The 6,824-nt window shown below is 34.2% G+C and overlaps 1 long non-coding RNA gene across 1 annotated transcript; it reads left to right on the top strand.

Annotated features, from left to right (window-relative positions):
- The first annotated feature begins 17 nt into the window (after positions 1-17).
- On the top strand, positions 18-4,597 carry LOC145553130 (uncharacterized). Its single transcript, XR_014089356.1, has 3 exons — positions 18-99; positions 787-901; positions 3,891-4,597. It is a non-coding gene; the product is annotated as an uncharacterized LOC145553130 (long non-coding RNA).
- The last annotated feature ends 2,227 nt before the right edge of the window (positions 4,598-6,824 follow it).

The following is a 6,824-nucleotide window of genomic DNA, read 5'->3' on the forward strand; positions in this document are numbered from 1 at the left end:
TTCCCAGTTTCGAGTAAATATACCTCGAGCTCAGGAGGAAGTCCGTCCAGGTGCGACACAGAGCTGCAGCAGAGGGCTGGAGCATATTTATGTCCAGAGGTGGGTAAAGCGTGTATCAAAAATGGAAATAAATAACAGTAGCTATATCTGAATATATTTTTACTCAAGTTAAAGTGAAAAGTAGCTGTCCGAGAAATTACTCATGTGAGATTTGTTGGAAATCTTAGTTTAATTATACTAGTTTTAATGCTAGCTTTAACTTTAGCCCATGTTGAAATATTAGACTGATCCTGATTGCCTCAATTTAGGTTAGATTTAGACTCATAGTTTAATCAATATATAACTCAGTCATAAGAACATTTTTCTTATGATCACGATTTGATTCAAATTAGTCTAATCAGTAGGGTTTTATAGTAGATCACATTCTTAAGAGTCTATAAATCATATATTAATTTGAAAATGTTTTAGTTCATTATAACCAAAAAAGTTAAAAACTAATCAGAAAATATTGAGTGTAACAGATGTTTTGGTATTGAAACTGCTCTTGCCTGTTTTATAAGAGTTTGGAGATGTTATATGAAACGTGTGCCAATTTTTACAATCAAAATCTGCTGTTTGATGCCCTGGGTCAGAGGTCAGTAGAGCTCTGTGGGTTCAGGAACCAGTTTGAGGCAGTTTGAAATGAGAAACACAAATAACTGATCAACTCTGGTCCCACTTTCTTGAGTAAAATGTTTCTGTATGAAATGAACACATCTATTCTTCCTGCCCTGGGAAAATGTGCAGGGAGGATGGCTTAGGCAGCGGTGAATTCATCCCTTGGCCTTGGTAACACCTGCATGGTCTCTGGCGTACAAACAGCAACACGTCATTACGGGCTGTTTGAGACCACCTCTAAATGGTACGTTAGCTGCATCAGACAGTAGAAACACATCTTGATATAAAAGTAATGGAGCTAAAACAGCTAATCAGATTTTTTTATGTTTTCCACTTGTGGACTATTTCCTTAACAACAGAGAAGCTGATAATCATCTTTATATTTTCCTCCATTTTTTTAAACATAAAATTTCACAATTGATATCCATGTATCTAATTATGTTACAAAAACATTGTCGCAGTTTGTACACATTTTTTCCACATGACTGCAACCAGCAACTCAGCAAATTATTTTATTTTTGGATCTTTAAGAACATTGTTTTCATCACACATCACAAAGAAAGAAACAATCTGTTCTGTCTGTGAAATAACATATTTCAGCTCCAACAGAGCGATTCCCAAACAGCTATTATCTAACACTTGCTTTAAAGTAAACAATTTGTGAATTATTATTATGTTCCTGGACACTTATTTCAACCTCCACCTGTCCTCTGTTATCGTTTTTTAAGCACACAGTGCTTAATCCGCCCTCACAGTCAGGTACAATACAAGTACTAGACAGAAAATGACTGAAATGTTGTAGTTTAGGCTTAACGTCACATCAGAAACGAGGCTCTATCAACAAGATGCAGTTAACATCTTAACTTCAGATGAAATAAGTAACAGCAAAAGATTTGATTTTAGCAACACATTTATTTTCCCTGAGAAACTTTCACATGTACATTAACCAGAGAACATTGTTAAAACACAACTGAGAGAAAAACTCAGTCATTCATCATTGAAAAAAAAACAGAAACTCAGCTTTTACTTTATTTTTAGTCACCAAAGTGAACATTGTGTCAACCTTTTCCTCTGCAACATCTTTCATCTCAGTTTGTCTACAAACATAAAAAGGAGATTTTGCTCCTCCTATAAAAAAAAAAAAAATTTCCACATAGTAGGTTCTTTTTTTTTTCATATGCTGCACCAAAAGCAACTTCCAACAAAATAAACAATGTTGCAAGAAAGAAAGAATATTTACAGAACTCTAACTCGACTCTGGACATTTCTTGTAACACAGAATTGTTCAGCATTTTGATAATATTTTATTGATTATCAACACTGTTCAGAAACCTGTATAAAAATATCATCATATATTTAAATATTAGTAAATGCAGAAGCAGTTACCACTGTTTCCTTGCAGAAAGAACGATGTGGATCTGTTCTCCCTGTGCATGCAGCAGTTTTCTCTGGGTACTCCAGAAACTGGAATTTAGTTTCCAACAATGTGTGTTGAGAGTTATTAATACCATCCCTGCAGTCAAACACGGTGATGGCAGCATCTTTCTGTGTGGATTTTACCTTTAAAACTGATGTAAAATTACAGGCAGAGAATCAAATGCATCTGCAGTGAAACATCTCAAGTCTGGACATGAAATTAGTAGATCATTTCTAATTCTTCCAGTAATCCAGTCTGGTTGTAAATTATAACGTTTCTTTAAAATCTGACATTATTGGTGGATTTTATTAGAAAATATCCTTGGTTTATGGGGTTACCTTCTCAAAATGAAACATGCATCTGCTTTTCATTGATGAATCAAATTTATCTCTTTGTTTCAATTTTGGATCATGTAGCTAAATATTTGTAAAGGTAATCCTCACTGTTACTTAGGATTAAGACTTTTTTGTTTGCTAAATTTATATATAATCTATGTAATTGTGACTGACACCTCAGCATCATAACATTTGAGGTATTTTCCAGCTAAATTATGAACTCTAAATGGCAAAAATTTAATAATGAAGTGTCATTAAGTGTTTGGGTGCAGATTGGGTCAAAATGGTTGCAGTTAAAAGGGCAGAGACACATGAATGGTGTCAAGCACCCTGCCCCCCTGCAGAAAGGAAGGGAAGTCTGCGCCATAAATACCCCGTGAAAGTCTGTTCCTCTCAGGATTTACAGCTCTGGAAGGAAACCTTCAATTCAGCCAACATTTGCTTAAGCAAGCCGAGATGCTGCGTGGAGACAGCTCGATGTCAGCTCATCATAATTTAATACAAGAGCTGGGCACAGATTTGTTTATTTATGCGTTAATAACATGTTTATAACAGAGGTTTGGTGGAAAAAACTAGCATAACAAAAGTCTTTCTGACTCTTCTTATTTAACCATTTCACACAAGTAAAACATAGTTTTTAAATTTAGCTTTAAATATTGATGGATGCAAATGAGCACAGATGTGGGAGAATGGGAGCCCAGAACAATAAAATCCAATAGATTATAATCTGATGTTTAGGTTGTAGAATGCTAAACTAGATCAGCAGAATCCATAATTGTTTTTGTTTTGTTTTGTTTGTTTTTATTTGCTTAAAAACATAGCCAACAAAAATAATTCAGATTTTTTCAATCAAGAATAAAGCTAATTTTCAATAAAAATTTGTAAATATCACTAATTTCATTATGCAGAAAAGGATCGCAGCCATCTCATCAACTTAGAAACACCAGAACAAATGACCTGCCAAGCAGCTACAATATAAAACATTTTACTAATTATTTTTGGTCTAGTTTGTATAATGTATGAAATAAGACAAAACTAACTTAGAAGTAACATTCCAGAAAGATATAGGAGCTTTTTTTAAGTCAATAACTCCTTAATATTGATAAAAAAGTTCTGGTTCCTCTGGCAGATTATTTCACTTATAACATGTGAAATATGTCTCGTTAAAACTGAAATAATCTGCAAATGGAACTAGAATTTAAAAATAAAAAAAACTCAGGGATTATTGAATTAAATCAAGGGTCTTCATCTTCCTGAAAAGTTACTTCTAAGTTATATTTGTCTTATTTAAAGTATACCAAGATATTTGCATGAGAAACTACACCAAAATTACTTCATAAGATTTTGTGTTTTTGCAGCGTAACTTTTTAATTAAATTAAACGAGCAATAATTCTGTTCAAACTGAGCTGATAGTAAATTTAAAATAAAAGCCGATAAATGAGGAGTTTTTGTCTTATTGTAGCATGTTTATGTTTTACAGATTATATTATTGATCAAGTTGACATCATGAAATGAAGTAAAGGTGAAAAGGTGGGAGATCCTGCAGCAGCAGCAGCTGATGGGTTTGGTGAAAGAGAGCGACATCTTGTGTTGAGTGAAGGTAAGTTCAGCTAATGAAACAAAAAACCAAGTGAGTGTGTGCATATAAGTGCATTTCTGTCATGTTTGTTTTAAAAGCGCTAAATTCTGTCAGCAGAAACTGACCAACCAAACCAAAACCCTCCAGGTAATTTGAATTTGCCTCGCTCCTTCCCTGCCTCACTCAGCGCCGTGTTTGAGCTCCTCCAAGCAGAAACGGGCCGTTTGCCTTCCCTGGGATCCGTAAACAGGGTCGACACAAACGGGGTCCTCTGCAGTGGGAAGAGGGAAACTCGCACCGTCGGGGCGGCTGCACTCTCACTCGGCCGCAGCCTTTGAAGTGCTTCAGAGGCTGATAATGGAGGCTCCTTTCAGCTCCGTCTTTCAGGTGGAGTGTGGATGTAACAGGCTGCTGATACCCGGCAGCCATTATCTAACATGGCCTGCACAGAAACCTTGAAGGGAAATTAAAGTTATTTATTTACAGGTGGCTTCAAAATCACATTTACAGTTTTATTATGACCTAATCTGCTTCTATAAATGAGTTACTTAAAATCTAATTTGGGGAAAATGGGAAAGAAAACATTTATTTGTAGCTACCTAAAATATTAAAAAGGAAAGTCAAATTTCAGGTTATCAAATTTATTGCTATTTTTCTGCATATCTGAATAAATAGACAAATAATTTGCTTTATATGTTCTTCCATTTCAAAAGTTTACATGTATTTAATAGATTTGCCTGTAAAGCTTTGTGATCTGGATTTCTTTCCACAAGCTTTTCACAATAGTTTGCTGCAGTTTTGGCCCATTCCTACGAACAAAACAAACTCTTACCAAGTATTTTTTATTTTTGATCTAATTTCTAGTGCAAATATCTTTGTTCATGTGAAATAAGACTAACTAACTCATAAATAACTTTCCAGAAAGAAATAGGAGCTTGTTTTAAGTTAATAATTCTTTATTACTGATGAAAAAGTTCTAGTTCCACTGGCTGATTATTTCACTTATAACAATAGGCAGAATTGTTTAGTGCACTAGCACCTCTTCCAGTGAAATATACCCACAACATGATGCTGCCACTACCGTACTTTGGTGGCTTCAGGTCTCCATGATTGTTTGTTTTCTGTCTAAATGTAATAATGTTTGTTATGGGCAGACAGGACATGTCTCCAAGTATTACATGAATAAAAGTAGCACTACTTCAACATATTTTACTCTAGTAAAAGTAAAAAGTATTTGGTAAAAGGTCTATTCAAGTACTGAGTAACTGATCAAATCATTTAATATTTAAAAATTGCATCATCGGATGAACCAAAACATAAAATTAAGTGGAAATTTTGGTATTTCATACAAGAAACAAAAAATAGCAAAATCAGGCAAAATAAATATTTTTCTAATCAGTTTCTTTCAGTAAAAATGTTTAAACAAATTATGTTTTATTATTAATTATTTGAACAGATGATGGAGCAGGCGGCTGGAGGTCCAATACCTAACATGTGGTTTGCTGCCTTAAAATAAATTCACATGTGTAGTGGCTGCAATATTGACGTGAAGTTTTATCAGAATATTTTGTAGTACTGTTGTGATAACAGAAAGAACTATTTGTTATTTCTCTTTTAGGTAATATATAGTGAGCTATATATGGCACTATAGCTCACACACAAATAATACTCTTTAAAAACATTTGTTGTAATAATCTTTTTTAGGGCATCAGTCACAGAAAGAAGAGTGATTTGTATCACTAAACCACTTACAGTGACTGCAATTAATCATATTTTCAAATTTATGGATATTTACACTGCAAAATGTCTCTGGTGCAAATATATTAGTACCCTTGAAATAAGACAAAATTAACTCACAAGTAATTTTGAGCAAGATATAGTTCCTTAATATTAATGAGAAAGTTCTAGTCCCATTGGCAGATTATTTCACTTATAACAATTCATTTTCCCCATATTATAAGTAAAATAATCAACGTTTTCATCAATATTAAGGAATTATTTACTTATAATAAGCTCCTTCTGGTTACTTCTAAGTTAGTTTTGTCTTATTTCAAGTTTACTAAGATATTTGCAGTAGGAACTAGACAAAAATACTTGGTAAGATTTTCTTTTTTTTCTTTTTTGCAGTGTATTTATACCACTGTATCCATTATCACTGAACAAACAGCAGAAAAATAGTAAAAATAACAACAAGAACAGCTTTAGATGTATTTAAACATCATAAATGTGAATTTATTGTGACAAAAATAAATGAAAATGCAGTAGTAAGAAATGTGTCACAATAAATGATAAACGATACGATGAAAGCCCAACCCTACATAGATGAACCTCCAATCAAAAGCTTGCAATGCGATGATGTCATCAAGTCATTTACAGGCATAGAAATCTAAACGTTTATCACTCTCATTACTCTGGTATTTATAAAACAGAAATAATTACTCTGATTTAGTATAAGCCAGTGGGGATAAAGTATTTTTTGCTACATTTCAGAGAGTAAAGATCTGATTTTTACTCTACAGAACCATTCTGCATCAGATAGATCGTTAAGGACTCTCTGTATTTGTAGGAGCTTGCTTCCTCCTCCCTTTGCTTCTTGCCCAGGGTGGAACAACGAGGCATTTGGTTCAGGCCGCAGCCTGCACTGCAGCCCCCAGGTCCTGTCTGGCCCGAAAAGACAAAGCTTTTGATCAGTGACTTATGGCTCGAAAGCCACAGACTAAACTGTGACACTCAAGCTCCTCTTCTGTGGGAGCAGGTCGAGTCACTTAAACTCAGCGTTGGGTTGCGTTGTAAACTGCCTTAAAGGGGAACTACTGTGAAAAGTTCACATTTTGC

This window comes from Poecilia reticulata, chromosome 10, assembly GCF_904066995.2.
Source record: "Poecilia reticulata chromosome 10, P_reticulata-male-v2, whole genome shotgun sequence".
Taxonomy (NCBI): domain Eukaryota; kingdom Metazoa; phylum Chordata; class Actinopteri; order Cyprinodontiformes; family Poeciliidae; genus Poecilia; species Poecilia reticulata.